General features: G+C 46.1%; 1 protein-coding gene and 1 long non-coding RNA gene across 2 annotated transcripts in view; one reads left to right on the forward strand and one right to left on the reverse strand.

Moving 5' to 3' along the window:
• Positions 1-19,786, forward strand: part of LOC144157588 (uncharacterized) — a 78,148-nt gene that overhangs the window by 35,683 nt on the left and 22,679 nt on the right. The window lies entirely within an intron of this gene.
• On the reverse strand, positions 3,539-7,196 carry LOC144157586 (uncharacterized). The gene is made up of 3 exons (XR_013319785.1): positions 6,593-7,196; positions 4,767-4,875; positions 3,539-4,257 (listed from the first exon to the last, which is right to left on the reverse strand). It is a non-coding gene; the product is annotated as an uncharacterized LOC144157586 (long non-coding RNA).

Consider the following 19,786-nt stretch of genomic DNA (forward strand, 5'->3'; position numbering starts at 1 on the left):
GCAAGGAAGGAGCAGCAGACGACGCGCTGAGACCGATCTCAACTAAGGCCCGTAAAGTCTCAACGCTACCCGCAGCGCCCCCGCCTGGTCGGCGGCAGCTCCGGCCCCCACCGCGGTACTGGAAGGCCGCGGTCTTTGTTAACTGACCTAATCTAAAAACACAGCATAGCATCATTACACAGTTCGGCGGCGCTAACGTCTCGCACTTCCGCCGTTCCGATGTGCAAATTCTGTTGTGAGCACAGTGATGATGTAGATAGTACTTTCAACGGATGGCCATCTAGGGACGGTTCATCGTAAGTAGCGCTTGAAACGGGACACAGAAGAGAAGACACACACGACGGCGCTAACTCGCAACTGACTTTATTAGGCGTAAACACAAATATATACTCAGAAAGAAATAACACGTGTCCAGGTCAACCCCGAACGTGCAGTCTGATAAACACAGAGGTCACAGTATTACGATTCGAAAAACACAAGGTTACACATCCAACCCGCAAAGCACCTAAGTTAATGCATCTCACAAGAACAGAAATTCCTTTTCATGAAGTGCCACCGACGCGTGGCTGATACACTTATCATCGTGCTTTCTTATATAAAAAGCTTCAATTACCTCGCGTGTCAATTGGTGATTGTGTCGCGACAACACGCTGGTGTTTTCAGAAAGTGGGCAGTATTGCGTCTGGGCCTTATCTTTGTGGGTCGCGCAATGTCGAGTGATATGTGCATGAGGGTTCTTCTTAAGCGACCTCCGATGTTTCATCAGTCGAACATTGATGCACCTTCCTGACTGCCGATATATACGTTGTCACATGAAAATGGCAATGAGTACACAATTCCTGTGTTGCACGGGACAAATGGCGAAGCATGCTTAACGTTGCAATATATGTCAGACGTATGTCCGAACAACCTTCTTTCCACCATTGTACACACTTTACCAAGTTTATTCGGAGCAGAAAAAAGTACTCTAACCCCGTAACGCCAGACAACATTCTTCAAACTATGTGACAAACGGTGAATATAATATAATTTTTTTCTGCCACAAGCCCATCTTTCTGAGATTGCGCTGCCGCACCCACTACTTTAATTAACTTCTGGGCAGTCTTGTGCATTATGTGTTCCGGAAAACCGGAGGCGTCCAGCCTGGTAATTTCCGCCTGGAAACTATTCCCAGTTTCATGCAAACAGGACTTATGCAAACAGATCTTAACACAGAAAAGGCTATCCCACTTTTCACTAATTTGGAGTGCTCTGAACTAAAATTTAGAAGTGGTTTCGCAGATCTAGGGCAATAATCCCAGAAGACATGCCCTGGTAGCAAATATAAGCGCAAATCAAGGAATTGTAGGCATCCCTTTGTCGGAAGCCCACACGTGAAATTGAGTCTACGACTGTACTCTTTAAACAATTTAAAGGAGCCATGAAGAGAAAACACAAGTTTGGTTCATTCAAAAGATTGTCTCGTTAGAATCATACTGACACCACTTTTAACGTAAACGTCGCTCAAATAAGCTACATAATTAGGAAAAACGGGGATGGTCATGCGACCCACCAGCTCATTTCCCGCAACAGAACCTATGTCGTCACATGAGCTAAGCTCTGCGATTGGCGGAGGCTGGCAGAAGCAGACACAAATTAGGTAGAACTTACAAACTAGACGAACGAGCGATTTGCGCTTAAATTTAGGGCACATTCTTTACAAAGCAATAAGAATGATGGGACAAACAGTGGAAGTTACGAAAGCACATGTAAACATAGAATTACTGATGCGTTCTGCTGTTCGTACTGCGCACAGCATGCTTGGTTTAGCTGCACAGCACTACGGGGCTTGGGGTTGTCTCAGACGACACTGTCCGATTGACGCAAGCAACGGTGTCTTACGTGACCCCATTTGTCGAGCGAGCACTGTTTCAGGGAACGAATATTTTCGCCCAGAACAAAAACAAGCCAGGTTTAAATGCGGGCAAAAACAAACCAAACGCTTGCACGGTATGGTGGCGCCATCTAGGTTACGGAACGTAAAGAAACGCGGGAACAAATCAACACCGCGGTACAGGGTGGAGACAACCTTTGAACGGTCCCGTGCCGCCGCAATTGGGCTAACGGGCTCAACGCGTTATTCTTTTCGTTTCCCACGAGACCTACCAACGCGAAACAGACAATATGATTCAAACTTCTTCAGTAAACCGCGTTGCCGCGATAATTTTAGCGCGGTTTTGACACAATGACTTGCTTCGGCGGCGAGCGAGCAACCGAAAATGGCGGCGCCAGCGTATACGTGTCTCTACCCTGTACGGCGGATGCGTGAATGAAGGTACTCTACACTCTAAACTTTTTTTCCTCCAATATACTCCATAGAGGTTCTTTTTCGCCTGTCCTCTAGTGGTCCTCCTTGTAGGAGTTTTTTTACTACATGGAACAGGGAGGTTTTGTTTACCTCCTCAAAACAGGGAGTTTTTAGGTTATAGAAAGGAGGTATTTAGGCAGTGTTAAGAAATGTTCGGGAGAATTTAAGGAGGTCAAAATGGAGTATTCTTTACTTCCTGAAGAGCGTTTTTAAGTGATGCTTATGGAATTTTTAGGCGGTTGAATAGGAGCCTATTATGGCTCCCTTTGGAAGTACTTATGTTAGTTTAGGGGCGTTTTTAGGAGGTTCAAGGGAAGCATTTATTTCTTTTGAATGGAGTTTGACGAAAGCTTGGGGAGTTTTGTAGGCCTTCCGAAAGGAGGTTTTCAAGGCCACAAGGGAGAATTTCTAGTTCCCTGCGGGAGTACTGATTTCACACGGTTTTTCTCGATTTCAGGTTTATTTCAAACGAACTATCGCAGACAAGTTTACATGGTACATGGTGTACACAAGGAGGTTCCGAAATAAATACTTATGGCGACCTCATATTAGAAATCACAAATGGTACATTGCTAAATAACACGCCAGTTAGGAATTGAAGACAGCAATACGATGCTAGTTGAACAAAACGTAGAAACAATATTACTACAAGAACTGGAAATACGCGAAAAACAAAGATAGGCACAAACACAACCGCATGGTAAGTGAAATCATTATAGAATACTAGAGGATCGAGAACGCGTCAGTACTTATCAGAACTTATCAGTACGCATCAGCGCTCAGTACACAATGAAAAAAATGGCTGCAGTGGTTTACAACAACAAAAAAAAAATTCAGTAGGTGGTGAAATGAGCGAGAGCTGTCTGCTAGTTGAACAAATTGTAGAAACAATAATAATACAAGAACAGGAAATACTTGAAAAACAGATAGGCACAAACACAACCGCATGGTAAATGAAATCATTATATAATACTAGAGGATCGAGAACCCGTCAGTATTTATCAGAACTTATCAGTACACATCAGTACTAAGTACACAAAGTGAAGAAAAAATGGTTGCAGTGGTTTACAACAACAAAACAATTTTTCAAATTGTCGTGAAATAAGCGAGAGCTGTGCAACGATTGGATATTGAAAGGTAACAAGCATTTTGTAGGTGGTATAGGCACAAGAGATAAATGATGTAGGAGACAGACTGCAGTGAAATGGCTATGGATAAATGAGTAATATAAAGAACGAAAAATATGCTGCGGAAAATACCAGTGCGTTTTGATAAAGACACAAATGCGCCAAGAAAAGTGACCGAGTCTGACGGGTTAATTGCAATGATATAGAACAGAATGGGTGGTATCGCGACAGCTTCTTTAGAGTGAGAACAAAAAGCCATGAAATTCGTGTTTTTCGGATAATTTGTAGTTGATTCATTTCGCACCAGTTGCCAATATTATTTAGATAATTGTTTCAAGTTAAATTAGTTTGTTAATAATATTGCTTCACTGAAAGATAGCTGTATTATGAGCATACAGAACGGCCCATCAAATATCCCCTTTTCAGTAAAAAAAAGAAAAAAGAAAAAATCAGAAATATAATACGGAATTCTTTTTGACTACTATCCAATGATTACAGGATTGAAAACAAATATTAGTGAGCGATATTGATGCGATAAAAGTTAATTAGTTCTAAATCCTTCACACGTGGTTTGGTGCTGGCAAGGTCCAAAAAGGCATGTTCCACAAACGTTAGAGCTCTGTGTGCCTTCTTGGGATATTGAATGTTGAAAACCCAGAACGATGCAAACAGACTACACAGTCCTCCCAGTAAAGATGATGCAGTCAAGACACGCTGGCCATCGATGTGGAGGCTAACTTCCCCGTTCACGGAATGCAGGCAGGGAGTCAGAGGAACATCTGCCTCAAAAAGCAAAAAAGCAAAAAAAATGCCCCAGACGTAAAATTCAAAACAGACACTATGGTTAAATGAACTTAATAATTCGGTACAGTAATAAAATTGTAAGACCAGGTTCCCTGCGAATTCCAGTACCTAAATTAGGAATGCAAAGGCTTCATGAAACCAAGTGCCAGTACATTAACCGTCGTGGCTTTTGCAGCAATAAAAAAGATATTACTTCCGCACAATATACTCGAGCACAACTTTAAATAACAGTGAAGATAAAATTGAAGTCTCTGTAGGTTGATAGATTAGTTTTTGTTTTTGACTGAAAAACACTTTGGTATTGCATGATTTTGTTAACTGCTGTTTCTTGCTTTAAGATGCCAGCTTGCATCTATTCAAGTGAGTGGGCACACAGTTAAAGATGCAAACCCTTACACTGCCTCTCCCCTACCAAGGTGGCTCACTTTCATAGAAAAACTGGAGCTTTTGCGAGCTGGACGGCTGTTGCAAGCCGTGGCAATATTCACTTCTGCTGGAGGGGCCAACTTGGTTTCCGAATGCAGCCTTGCCTTGTACAGCACAGCCTATCCTGCCTTAAGATCTATGAAGTCATTCAACTCGATCATGTATCAGGATCTGCAGAAGAAAATCGTGTCAGCAAATAATGAATTCATGCCGGACAGGCACCCACTGTTTCAGTTATACTTGCAGATACCTCCACCTATTTCCCTCCTGGTGTTACATCCAAAGCTAATTTGTTACGGCTTGTCTCATCAAGTATGGTCATTTGTCATAACACAGCTAGTCATACAGGAAAGTCCTTCACTGGGTCAGAAAACACTTTCTTTTTTTACAGTAGTAATAAACTAGGCGACTCAGTCATCCGTATTCTGACACCTTAATATTCTGTGTCACCGAGCTGACAAGCGTGATTGGTGCATAAGGTCATTTGTAGCCGCAACCGTTACTACAGCCTTGTTAGCTAACGTAAACCTCGTTCATGGCACCAAATTACTTGTGATTGCATGGCAACAAAAAAAAACAGCTGAAATGGAAACGCTATTCTCGCAAACTTACCAACGCTGCATGCCACACACACCTGCCTTAGTTAATTTACCGTGATTGTAGAAGTTTCCGTCACGTAAAACCACAGTGCACTTTTTGGAGCTGTAAGCCCCGTGTCAAAATCGGGTGTCAGATGAATCGAGTAATTTTTGTGTATGGTCTTACTATTGATTATGACAAATTTATTACCAACAAAAGAATTGTGCATTGTTCTTGTAAAAAAATGATATCCTTTTTTATACCCGGCAGACTTGTGTCATGCTACGGCAAACTCTGTTCTCTTCCATAAGGGCATGAATTTGTGTTTTTAATTACGTGGCCTTATCTGGCGACTGACGGGCCCCGATTGTATACAGACCCCTCATTATCATCCGAAAGGGAATAAAAACATTTCGGTTTCGAACCACGTCGCCGTCGTGGTCCACACTATATGCATTTAATCGTTCGATAGGCTCATAGCATCTTTTACGCATGTCACCGTTTCCTTTATAGGGTACGCTGTTAGATGTGAAGAGTCGACTCAAGCGAGCAAACAACCCCACCGAATCTACAGGGCAGAGTTTTCGAAGGGGGTGGCCGTCTGATCTGCGGCTTTCGCCGACCAGAGCGCTAAGAATGAGTCAGAGCCTTGAACGAAAACAACACAAAGACTTATATTTGGACAGGCAAGCCATCAGGAGCGTTAACAAATAGATATTACAAAGTAGAGCAGTTAACTAAAAAGAACACGAGCAGTTCGATGCATATGAGAGACAGAGTCCCACAATATTCACCGACCGGGCCCGACGATGCACCGCTGTCGGAGGCGATTCGGCTACCTAAGTAACCGTCACGTTGCTTTGAAACGACGCCACGCGCGACAAACGATTTCATATCGAATGCCCTGTTACAAACCGGCCTACAAAAGAATGCGAATGCATACCCCAAAAGCCACTTACAAGTACAATAAAACGAGTGTGCGCTTTTTTCTTTGCAAGTCCCACAATATTCACCGACCGGGCCCGACGATGCACCGCTGTCGGAGGCGATTCGGCTACCTGAGTAACCGTCACGTTGCTTTGAAACGACGCCGCGTGCGACAAACGATTTCATATCGAATGCCCTGTTACAAACCGGCCTACAAAAGAATGCGAATGCATACCCCAAAAGCCACAAAACAAGTACAATAAAACGAGTGTGCGCTTTTTTCTTTGCCCGTGCGTGTACGTGCTGTGTGCGGCACGGGTACTTCGCAGTTAACCCTATCCAAACGTTTGACAAACGCATCGACTGATGAAAGAGCACTTACCAGCGAGCTGTCCACAGCTGTCGCCGTATCCAAATGTTGTTAGCGGCCGTTCGTCGTGTGACAGGGGCACATAAAAATCTTTCCACCAAATGGCACTACTAGTCCTTCTCAAATAAGAAAAAATGATGGCCCAAGGCGAGGCGCTTGAAGCTCCGGCCGCACCAAGTCACCGGCCGCGCTGCATTGATAGCACGGAGGCTGTTTACATCCGGGAAGCAAGTCGTGCCGCCAGGGCAAGTTGAGTCGCTGCAGTCGGGTGCGTTGGCGCGCTGGCACGAGAATTTAAATTGTCTATATATGCGCAAGCAAGCGAAGCAGATGAACATTGCAATTGTTTGCAACGGCGAGAACTGTCTCTTTGTTAGCAGCAGAGTTTGACAACACCTACCGCCAAAATAAACAGATTGAAACAACACGGCCGCGCTGTCTGCTTGTGATCGCGCTGGCTGAAGCATCTATACGGGTATACGTACGGTATCGGTTTTGTAGCTGCATGCAACTGTCACGTCCTGCTTTCTCGTTCTAATTAGCATTAGTCCACGGTTGAAGTGCTGACACACGGAAACAACACAAGACTAACATGGCGACCGCCCGCTTGAGATGATTACCCCAGATGGGGAGTTTATTGTGAACGTGGTTGTTTACAAGGGACCGAACGCCATCTCACAAATGGTGTTATGTCGTTCTAAATCCTCCCTTTTGCTTCACGGATGGGCAACGGTACTACCGTGGAGGTTCGTCCACTTGTTTAGACCATGCCTAGGGAGTACATTTTTTGCTATAAGTACTTTTCAGGGCACATTACTTGATTAAAACTCCATTTCCGGCTAGTTTGCGTTTACAGTGTAGGCTGCAGAGCGGTCGGTTCCAGTGATATCACTTGGGACCACGAAAACGCACGATTGAGCGGGAAAATCAAAATTTTAACCTAAATTGTTTAATTTCTCAGTGAATAAAGCACCGTTTGTATCCGGACAAGCGCTGGGGGCACTATAAAACACGAAATCTTTCGAATAAAACCAACTTGCATTTTCTCTTCATGGCTCCTTTAAGCACATCAACGGCTTGGCGCGAAACATTGCAGTTCTCCACAAACACACGAAAGTCATCCACGTATCTCACTACTTTGAAAGCCAATCCTCACAGGTTTTGCTGTATATGTCTGTCAAGTGCACTGAGGAAAATATTGCTAAGGATGGGAGCCACCCTGGAATCAATACATATCCCGGTTTTCTGCAAATGTGCCCCCCCCCCCCCGTTCCACTCTACAAAGGTGGGCTGTAAGTAAAAAGACAGGATTTCGAGAAAACCTGTTATAGGAACACCGCAATTATTAGCAAACCGCATTTCATCATTTTCCTCGGTAATGCACCTCTTCATACTGTTCATCAGTTCATCGTGAGGAATAGAGTAATACCGATCTTCAACATCTGATTTTGAATTGATTGTGGGGTTTAACGCGCCGACGCAACGCAGGCGATGAGGCGCGCCGTAGTGGAGGGCTCCGGATTAATTTTGACCACCTGGGGATCTTTATCGTGCGCCGAAATCTCGTACACACGGGCGTTTTTGCTTTTCGCCTCCATCAGAAAAGCGGCCGCCGCGGCCGGGAATCGAACCCGCTACCTCGTGCTCAGCAGCGCAACGCCTTAGCCACTGAGCCACCGCGGCGGGTTAGATCTTCAACATCTATGCTGAACATTTGGCATGTGCCAGGGTTGTTCGTACTCAAAACGTCCACAGGGTTGTCCGAATTCTGGATCAAAAACGGATCCTCAAACCGTAGGGAGTCCAGGTGCTTTTGCAAATACCCCGACACTAACCTCTGCCACGAGCTCCGCTCGGAAACAATGGCTCGAAAAGGCACATCGGACTTATGCGTTTTAGCGGAGAAGAACAAATCTAGTGTCTGACCTTCCTCCTGCTTTACTTTGCCCGCAAGACGCTCTAGGTTGTGCCTATTTAGTAGGGAAGTCGCCCGTTCCTTTACCTTTGAGGCTTTATTATCGACGGGCCGAACATTCTTACGAACGGCGTGTGAAGCTTTCATGAAAAAGATTTTGGGTTGGTTGTCGACTATGTACGTGTAACCTTGTGTTTTTCGAATCGTAATCCTGTGAACTTTGTGTTTATCAGACTGCACGTTCAGGGTTGACCTGGGCACGTGTTCTTTCTTTCTGAGTATATATTCGTGTTTACGCCTAATAAAGTCAGTTGCGAGTTAGCGCCATCGTGTGTGTCTTCTCTTCTGTGTCCCGTTTCAAGCGCTACTTACGATGAATCAAAACCAAATAGCCTAGCTGTCAATTTTACTGATCTAGGGACGGCCTCTCCAACTCGCTTGCGGCTTCTTGTTGCCAGTTCAGTAACAAAGTCTGGCCAAGACTCATAGAAAGCCGAAATGGCGGTGCCCAAGCGGCTTCGGAGTGTCAGGTTGCGACGCATCATACGGGAACGGGCCCACATTTGCAACGTTAAAGCGGGGTTCGCAATACATTATATCCTATGGCAGTTATGCCGGGACCGATGAAAAACAACGTGACAGCCAGGAAAACGCAACACTGAGGAACGCAACAGCGGGGTTTCACACTAAATCTGAAATGCACTGCTGTTTCGCAAGACCTGAGGTGTGGGTGGGGAGGGCGACGATTGACTATCGTTGTTTAGAAATGAGGAGCGAAATAAAGGAGTGAACGTTTTAGTAATCACGCACACAAGCTCCGCGCTCAATTTCCTTTTGTTTTTCAATTCAACGAACAGTTGATCACTCTGCGGACGCATTTTCGTAGTATACAGGGTAGTCATTTCAATAAAAGGTGTGGTATCTAAAGAGTGTGGTGTCTGATAAGGCCCTATGATTTGAGTTTGTGCTAGATTCTGCAGGCTCCCTGTGCAATGTGATACTGTTTCGAAGAACCGTTTAGTCGCAGACGCGGATTACTGCATAAGCCCGTCTCCCCGCTGCTCACGGATGTTTGCCAGCGCTCACCTCGCGACAAGACGACCCAGCACTACATTTTTTGTCGCGTGCTGACTACCGAGAATGATTCTGCATTATCTATCGTGCCGCTTTCGTAGAATCTCCGTGAAATGTATGCCACATTGGCTTGTGAATAATATCTGAGGTATGATCTGGGCAAGCATAATTCGCGTTCTGTCAGGTAATAGTACTCCGCTAGATATACACTGTATATCTAGCGGAGTACCCAACACTGTAATGTTGAAAAAATAAACTTGAACTTGAACCTGAACTTGAACTTGATATATGTAAGCACAGAAAACCGATTTGCATCGTAGTGTGTAGCCGCAGCATGACCATGAGGAAACGCTGCCTACAGAGACTCTGCTAATAAATTTCAGACCAGTGGAATGACAATCAGCTCCATGCATATGCCGGTTTCGCGACTTCGGCCTGTGACACACACCGGGCGCTTACAGAGACCGAATGTATTATATTAAAATTGCGTCAGAAACGTTTACACCCTCGTAAATACACCACATTTACGGACAGAGTGACTGATACACATAAATGTGTATTTCGAACGCATACAAACGCTAGATCTCAGTCGTGAACGTGCCGCAAAAGCAGTGGCGACAGTGGGAAGTGGGCCGGAGACTCCCGCGACAGCTTTCGAAACGGGCCGCTAGGGGGATTTCAGTGGCGCTCCTACAGGCAGCGCCCGAGGCGTATAATTCGTATAGTGCTGCGGAAACGTCCCATTTCTAGCGAGTTGAGCCCGCCTAGACGCGAATATTTGAATGAGAGAGAGAGAGAGAGAGAGCGATCTTCAATGAAGTCTGGCGATGTTAGCTGGGCTAAATTGCCTAATTTGCTACGCCAGTTGATGACGTGATGAAGATGATGGCGATGATGTTCAAGAAGTTGATGCGTACAGATACGGCGAGTTATTCACAGTGACTCGTCTAGACCTGTGCGTTGCAGGTACTATATCAGAGCTTTGGTAGCCCGTAAAGCACGTTTGTAACAAGCCCATGGTCCTAAAATGTCCTTTAGCTGCATGTCCACGGAAAGCGGCAGTCCCAAAGTCACTGCGAGGGATACTCTTTGAGCTCTGAAGCGAGCACATTCACAGATCAGGTGTTGCAGGGTTTCTCGAACATCACAGTGTGGGCAGAGTGGCAACGTAGCCTGTTTTATCTTGAAGAGGAAGTTTCGCGTGTATGCGACTATCATCGCTGACTCCGGGGACAACTTTTTTTCATCGGATGTAATACGAAAAGCAAAAGTGCCTAAAATTAGCGGGGAACCTGTTCAGCACAGGCCCCGGAAAATGCAAAAGTTTTGGAACTGTAAACTGTGTTACGACAAACGAAGAGTGGAGTAGAAAACCAATGTTTTCTGCGATGCGTGTTCGGCCAACCTATGGTTCACAAGATGTTGCCTGCAACCACAAGATCTCTTACGGTCGAAGGCAAAACAATAAACAAACGATAAAGAAAACAATGCGTGCGGTATTCCAGCAGATAGCAGGCGAGAAGTGGGAGGCGGGAAGATTGAATTGCATTGAATACACCTGTGTTTTCACGAGAGAATCGAGAGGGTGATGAATTGCGTGGCCTGCGCGATTTGCTGCCGGCTATTTGAAATGCGAGCGGCGATTTCCCAGTGACGTAATGCGCCTTTCGGTGCTGCGAAATTTCGTTCCAAAATTAAAGTAAGTGCGAAACGACAACCTTTGTGAAAAAACTCGCCTATGCGTTTCCGCATTAAATGCAGTCTTTTAATCATAAGTACTTGTGCCGACGGAAAGCGGCGCTTTCGTGTGTGGTGCAAAGAGCGCATGGGCACGCAAGAGAAAGTTATCTTCGAGGTGAAGGCTGATAATAAACAGTCAGTTGTTGTTTGGGACGCGGGTTGTTCACTTGCGCAGCTCTGCCGAGCAGCACGTCCCAACATACTTTAGAATATCGCTATGGCGTGCCAGCGCGATAAAATTCTCAGGTTGATGACTGAGAGTGCAGACATTGACTGGCGTCTGGGTCATCCACCACAAGATAGGCCAAACTTTTCTAGCGCAGGCTCACCCGCCTTAAGACGCACACATAAGCAGCGCATGCTCGCATTCATTAAGCTGAATTTCGCCTGCGAATTCACAGCTGCGGCATCGCTCGTGCAGCAAAACCATAATTTCCATTTTTCACTGCCGCAAAAAATTGCCAGATGCCAAGCGGCGTTCACAGGAGACGGGCGACTGTTCCAGACATTTGGCAGTTTGCCAGAGCAATGTGAATTGATTGTTTTACCGCACGAGCAGCGCCGCAGCTGCTAATTGGTAGGCGAAATTCGCAGCACCTAGAATGGACCTTAGGCGTTACAAATGGCCGTTTCCTATGATTTGTATTAACTCCGCCTGTCGGATCCCCTGCTTCCCACTGACAGGATCGTCTCGGCGGTCATTGTGAATGTAGTTCGCTCCGGCAGGTGTCGCGCATTCTACTCCACTGGCATTGCAAAAGGTAGGATAGAATTTCGTGTTCTTTACGACCTGGGGCGCTGCCCGAGAGGACGAAGCTTCACGCGGAGGAAACGCTGGTCAATGGAAGAGGAGGAGAGACGGCGCTGAGGAAAGGCGCACTTCAGGGGCTTTATGTACCCAGGATGCGCTTCTCAAACGCGCAACGCCTAGGAACAGGCGGCGGCTCGATAGGAGGATTCTTTCACGGGTCGATATGCGCCCTTGAAGTGGTTCACGCGTAAGCAGGGACAACATTTCGCTGCTTTTACCGCCCATAAGGTAACGAGTGTCTTCATGTACACGTGTAACGTCGTGACTAGTGGCCCTAACGAATCACCTAACGACCTAACGAATCACCATTTTTCGGACGCGTACCCACCGCAGCCATATACCGACGCGCGGGGGCGTCAATTGGATACAGCCTCGTGCCTCGGTTGATAAAGCGATCAGTTCGCCTTGTGTGTCTCAAAAATGCCGCATAGCCTGTTTTTGTCGGGTAGACTTTTTTTCAAAGGAGCTATTCTGAAATTATGGACGCCGAAGAAGTGCGTTCACAAGTACCGCCTCAACATAGTTGAGCTGTGCACGGCACGTGGTGTGTCACCCTTTTCACGAGGGGCGCGGGGGTAAAGGTCTTCAGTTGTTTGCGGCGAATCTGATTTGGGCTAGGTTTCATACATTTGTCGATGCCTCACACCAAACCACCCCAGGTTCCACGTCCCTATGGAGCGACTCCTCCATAGCGTGAGGCGTTTCACAGCACGCGCTTTGACTCGGCAGCAGCGAAAAGGAACGAGCTGCGGTGCACCGTGTACGGCACAGATCGAAGCCATTCGAAAGCGTATACGGCAGAAGCTACTGGCCAGTCAAATCGAGTCAAGCGGCAAAAGGAAGAAGTCCTTCGAGAACGCGGGACGGAAAGAAAGTGTTTCAGGCGTGCACTTGTACTTAATTCTTTCACAATCAGAAACCCAGAGTTAGGTCCTTGTTGCAGACACTTCGATGACAGACACCTTGTTGCGATGACACTTCCGCGCGGACCTCGTTCCCATGTCGGGCACGGAGAGCCTCGTTTCATGACAGACACATGAGAGCTCATTATCTTTTAGCCCGGACCCGCAGCGCCCACGCTCACTTATCACTTCTGTAAGCGACATGGTGACTCCTACAGGCCCATTTGTATCCTAACAACTTGTAATTCGTTGTATTACTCTTTTCCACCTCAAGCAATAACCCACTCGAGCCAACTACCCCACCCGCTAGTACGAATTCAAGACAATCATTTCTTCAGATAGGCTGTGAAGGGTTACCTTTCTGACTGAACATAATTCTAAAACATTTTCGACTGTCTTGTAATCGTCAGTTTGTTGGCTATTTTCTTTTTCTGCTCATACACCTTGCCTCCCTCCCTTTGCAATAACCCTTAGGGGTAAGTCAACAAACCTTTGACAGAATATGTAGATGTGTGGTTCATTGCGGCTTCTTTCTCGTTTTATTTCCGTTAGTTCTCGTTCCCCAAACGCTTCTCTGTCACTATGTTACGTATGCTACATACTGTTTGCCTTTTGTCTTGATTTTGCTGTTGGATTGTCGTTTTGCTTTGTACATTTATTTATCTGTTTTGCTTTACATTTGTTGTATTGATTTGTACCTATAGATTGTACCCACGCCCCTCGGTAACGCTCTACCCAGGCGTTGATCGACGGTAATCTGAATACGATCTGGAGTAATAATGGTTAGCAGAAAGTCTTCGTCATTCCGCAGCTGTCGAATGTTTGAAACCTGAATTCACAACGTTGTACGAAAATTTATCAAAGCAGTGACTCTTCCAGCCATGGATATTTGTTAGTGCAACGTGAGGTTGCGATGATATTGGCAGCGAAGGTTCCGGTTTCCGGGCCATGTGGAAGGTATCATCCCTGGCATTTAGTTTTCTTTAATGAATAAATATCCTGGTAATTGGAATCGCGAGGGGAGGTTATCTCAGTTCTAATTAATGAAAGTTCTGACAAATGAAAGCGAAGTATAGAAACTGCAATTGGGAAGCTGTGGGACATGCGAACAATTTGATGTTTGAAAAAGCCCGTGATTGCGGTCAACACTTTCTTTCCCTAAAGGTGACGCTGAGCACTTCGTGAACGTTGACACTAATACAAAATACATAATTTACGCTGACGATGTAACTGTCCTTGTTTCATCTTGTGTTGTCATGCAGTTGGTACAAACCGCTAATGAAGTGCTTGAAAAAACACACAGGTGGTCAGCGGACAACGGGTTAAGAATTAACGTAGATAAAACGAAAGCGATGCTTTTTGAATACAAAAACAGAAATATCCTTTTACCGGCTGATGTTATGTTAAACAACTCCAAATTTGAACTGGTGATGTCTGCAAAAACGCTAGGTGTTTTTTTCGACCAAGACATGTCTTGGAATACACACATTAATTTTCTCACAGGGAAGCTTTCGCGCATAGTTGGAATGGTATATTCTGTACGTTATCTTCCATATAAAGTCAAGTTACTGTTGTACAATTCGCTTTTTTTAAGTAATTTTAACTATTGTTGTCTCGTGTGGAGCACAACTTGTGCAACTAATATAAATAGGTTATTTTTGCTACAGAAAAAAATTATTCGGCTTCTATGTAATGCACGTGACGATGCTCCTACTGCACCTTTGTTCAGTAAACTTTGTCTACCTAAGATTCAGGACCTGCTTAAGTTCCGCTTAGCCTACACACATACTCTAGAACGCAAAAACAATACTAAGAACATTTCGTTGATAGCTAATCTTCAAATTAATCATACGCCCTATCCGACTACACTGTCTGAACGTTGGAAAATTCCTCGCCCACGTACAAACTACCCTTCCAAAGTTGTTGAATGGACTTGCATTTATTGTCTTTGATATTGACTCATGTACAAAATACATGCTGTTTAACTTGTTTGTTCGGAAAGACGTTTCGGAAAGATGTTTGGGAATAGTTCCTTGCTGTTTTTGTTGCGTATATTTTTTATCACTATAGCTTTCACGTCCTTATATCCACTTATTGATGCGCTATCTATTGTAGTTTTGAACATATTGTATTTTCCGTGCTAGTTTTGTTTGTCACCCACAAATGGTGTCTGTGTATCGCTTTTTTTATTTGTTTTCCCCGCCGCTGTTGTTTCTGTTGTGTCTGTTGATCATGAAGGATGTAGGGCTCTGTCAAGTTGCTGAGTGCAACTTTTTACCCTATTTTCCGCCATAACGGTGTACGTTTATGGAAATAAACTTCAACTTCAACTTTTTGCTCTAACCGACAAATGTAGCTGAAAGCTTCGTGTTTGCCTTCTCGGACACTGAAGAGACGGGTAGCATCGCATCCGGCCATGGCTTCTGAGCGGACGGCCACCCTACGCTTCGTGCTCGTCCTCCATGTCCTCACAGGAAGCATCAGATTCAGCGCTTCTCACCTGCGATAAGATGACCTCGTTTCGCTCCTGACCACCACTAGGGCTCAGGATTACCTGGCGCGCCTCCCTCACCTGAGGGACACTCGGTAGGACTGAGCCTCGCCAGAAATAAAGAAATCTCTCTCTCTCTCTCTCTCTCTCTCTCTCTCTCTCTCTCTCTCTCTCTCTCTCTCTCTCTCTCTCTCTCTCTCTCCCTCTCTCTCTCTCTCTCTCTCTCTCTCTCTCTCTCTCTCTCTCGCTCTCTCTCTCAGCGTGCCACCACCAGCACCAAACTTCGGCGTTCTCGATGTAGTTTGCAAAAGTGCGTCTTCCAAAACGACCGCCATACGAGTTTTTGATTGGTTCTACCCTATTCTGCCTCGTGCGTCCTAGGAAGTTGGTTTCTCTGGCCGTGTGCAAACGGCAAGGCGTCGGCGTAGTTGGAATTATCGGCGCCGCAAACTACTCGGGTTAGACTTAACGGGTTTTTTATACATTGACTTCTATGGAGACATGGCCGGACGAAATCATGTAGATCGAATTATACCAAAATTCATATTGTTGAAGTTCGAATTAACTACCCTTCACTGTAGTGCAATCTTTCTTCTAGGATACAGAGATGAACTAATTGTGTTATAAATGATATTTGCAGACACAGCATGATTATCAACCTCCTTGTGCCGCGCACAAAGCTGCACAATCTCCTTTACAGGAGCGGCTTTACCCATCTGCACAATTATACTTCCGCTAATATAGTCACAAACTCCACCTGTACATCATCCGCAATCCACAAAGTTCCACCTGTAGTCGTTATAAAAGAGGAAATGGCGGAAAACTTTCGAAGAAAATTTTGAAAAACTAAAAAATAACAAAAATAAAAAAATTACGGAAGATGGCGACTGTGAAACGCCCTGAATTTCCGCAGTAATGCAGATTAGGCGCAAGTTCCACCTGTAATCGTTATAATAGCGTAAATAGACATAATTGGTTGGAGAAATTTTGAAAAATTAAAAAAATAAGAAAAATATAAAATAATTACGGATAATGGCGAACCATGTAACGCCATGGATTTTCACAATGATGCAGATTTCTTGAAAGTTCAAAATGCAATCCTTGTAATGGTGTAAATGAACATAATAGTTCGGACGAAATTATGAAAAACTAAAAAATAAGAAAAAAATATTTAAAAACGGCGGAAAATGTCAACGCGTATACCGCATGTTCTTTCCACAATAATGCAGATTTAATGAAAGTTTTACCTGTAGTCGTTATAATAGCGTAAACAGAGATAATCCAGAGCAGAAATTTGGGCTAGTTGGTGATGGGACTTCGACATGGTAAAAAGCGCACTAAAACGAGGACACAAAAAAAGGCGGTGACACGGGACGAGCGCTAGCGCTCGTCCCGTGTCACCGCCTTTTCTTGTGTCCTCGTTTTAGTGCGCTTTTCACCATGTCGAAGAGATAATCGGTCCAACAAAATTTTGAAAAACTAGAACATAGGAAAAATTTAAAAAGTTTACGGAAAATGGCGAACCGTGTAACGCTCTGCATTTTCACAATAATAAAGATTTCGCGAAAGTTTCACCTGTAATGGTTATAATAGGGGATAATTGGAGATTGGAGATCATTGATCGAACAGGATTAAAAAAAACAAAAAAATTGCTGGAAAAACTCACACTCAAGACAGGCGGCATAAGAATGCTACGCGTTTGTAGACAATGGTCTGAATTTTTAAAGAATTTTTTTGTCTTCATGGCCTCCCTAACTGTGTAAGCACACTAGGTTTAAAATGGCTAGAAATGCTTTGTTTTGGACTGTGCGGAAAGCGGAATGCTGCCGTTACTCGCAGTCCTGGATAATACTGGTGGCCTTGCCAGGGTGTCGATTCGCGGGAGGTCTGCGAGGGTTTGACACTTTTGGTGTCCTTGATAAAAAAGCTTGCACAGGCTTGAACCTGTGGAACCACAAATAAAAAAAATTACGCCATCTTCACGTGGGGAACCCTGATGACGATGCGAAGCATCGTGGCGGTTCCGTGTGGTTCCATTGTGTTGCCGTTATGTTGAGTGATCTGGTTTTTACTAGCGCCAGAGGGAATTCCGCGTCCGTATCCACACCGGCGGCAAAGGAACGCAAGTGCTGTTGTGTTACGGTGAGTAGGCGGTGGTTCTCGAGGGGCCGAAACTCGTCCATCATGTTCTTGTCGATGGTGTCTCTGTGGTAGAATCGGTAGTCTCCGTCAGCTTTGGTGAGGTAAAGGTTGTTGACGTTGGTTCACCAGCTTAGAGCAATGTACACGCCCTCCTCTTCGCGGCTTTGTCTTCTCGTGCTTGTTCTTCTTCGGCGGTTCCCCTACGGGAAGATGACGACGGAGGTTGAAAGCGAACCTATGGATTCTTTGGTTGGCCAAACCCTAGGGGCATCCTGCCACAATCAGCATCAGAGGCGCTGCGGACGGGGCTGGTTGAGCTGCAAGGCGCGTGGCGCTTCCCGCCACAGCTTTCCCACGGGAAATTCGGCATCCCCCTCAAAAGTTTTCAGTTCGTCGTTTCCGTTGACGTTCAGCTTCGCGTGCCTTCGTTGTATCAGTAGCTTCTTGACGTAGTTTGAATGAGTCAAGGACATAAGGCGCGTTCGTAGCACTTCCTCCTGTCCCGCATTTGTAGCGTAGTGGGAAGAGCACCGCGTAGCTCCCGTTGCGGCCAGAGAGTCGTGGGATCGAAACCGGGCACCGATAACTATTTCTTCTTTTTATAGTGTAGTATCGCGGAGCTGTGGGTGTAAGGAGGAGAGTTGCGCATGCGCAGTGAGCGTGTGCACGGCGCGCCATCAACGACGGAGGACCAGGCGAGCCTAAGAAATGCTCCGCATTTAAAAAATTGCCGCAGCTTACACTAGCTGTGAAATGCTGGATAAACAGTAGGGCTGGACTCCCATGTCTCTTGATCGGGAAGGGGAGACGGAGAGGGGTGCCGCTGTCGCAGCCCACATTCATTTCCGAACTTCCCGCTGGGTGTTCTTCATGACGGGCAGGCCCGGATAGTTTCGTCCGCAGGCTTTTACATCCCAAAGAGGATAGCGGTAGCCCCCGCTACAATCTGCGGCAACCGCCTTCGCGAACTCGGCACCTCTGCTCCCCACTTTCCCCACTTCAGGGGCGAACGAATGTGAACTGGCAAGGAGAACGCCACGCCACAGATCACGCCACGAACGCTGGGCAGAGTATTCTCGAAGGTCGAGCTGGCCAATACCGGTCGCTCCTCACGAGGCGCATGGTCCAGTGCGCTCGGTGTTCTTCTTTGGCCCATAAAATGGCACTCAGGGGGATTGGCCAAGAAGATTTTTTTCGTTAAAAAGAACCAGATAAGGCAAAATAGTACAGTCGAAGTAAGAATATAGTTTGTAGATCGAAGAGAGAAATAGAAGAAAAAAGAGGAACGAGAAAGCCTGATCGGAATCGTTTTAGCAAGGCAGACAAGCCGTCTATGAAATGAAGGAATGGATGGCGTGACAAACATCCCCATCGCTGCTATTTTTGCGAGCTCCTCACGTGGCGCAAGCGCACGCGCTAGCCTGCACGACGCCGCAGTAGACGAGCCTTTACACCAAGTGTTGCGCAGTGACTTCCCGGCTTCACGAGCGTTGGCGAAGCTGGGCGAAAGCATGACTAGGCTAGCAAAGCGAGTGGGGGGTGTTACGAATCGGCCAACGCCGCCGTATTTTCCCGCATCAGCCACCACGTGGGAATCGACCACGTGCGCCCGCGTGTCGGTGAACCATACTTTCGTGTTTCGCCATGCCGGGTCAGTCACCTCGCTTTGCAACGCGCCTCCGGCGGCTGCCAGCGGCACGCCCAGGCATTCTTCACGACGTTCGCCACACCCTTCAGGCACCTGCGCGTCGGTGAGTCCCGCCTTGACATCCCCGGCTCAGACGCTTCGCTATCGGCGTGATCAAGATTCGATAGCGCGACCCCGGCACCTTTAAAGGACACTCTCTCCCCCCCTCTCGGACGCCACGTGGGGCGAACTCATCAATGACTCACGAACAATGGAAAGAGTGTGTGTGTCTGTGATGTTCGTGGCGTGTTACTCTTGGGGGCGTTTTTTGGGTATAAATAGCAGCAGCTCAAACGCTGATTTTCATTCCTGTCTGAGCAGCGAATCCATGCGGTCGCTCTGCTCGTGTCCTGTATTGTAACCTCGCCCGTCAGGGCATTGTATGTTTTTTTGGCTTCGGCCCACCTCTCGCTATGAAGTAAACAGTTAGGTTCGCCTATCAGC

This window comes from Haemaphysalis longicornis, unplaced genomic scaffold (genome assembly GCF_048455015.1).
Source record: "Haemaphysalis longicornis isolate Haplotype H1 unplaced genomic scaffold, Haemaphysalis longicornis Haplotype H1 scaffold_10, whole genome shotgun sequence".
Taxonomy (NCBI): domain Eukaryota; kingdom Metazoa; phylum Arthropoda; class Arachnida; order Ixodida; family Ixodidae; genus Haemaphysalis; species Haemaphysalis longicornis.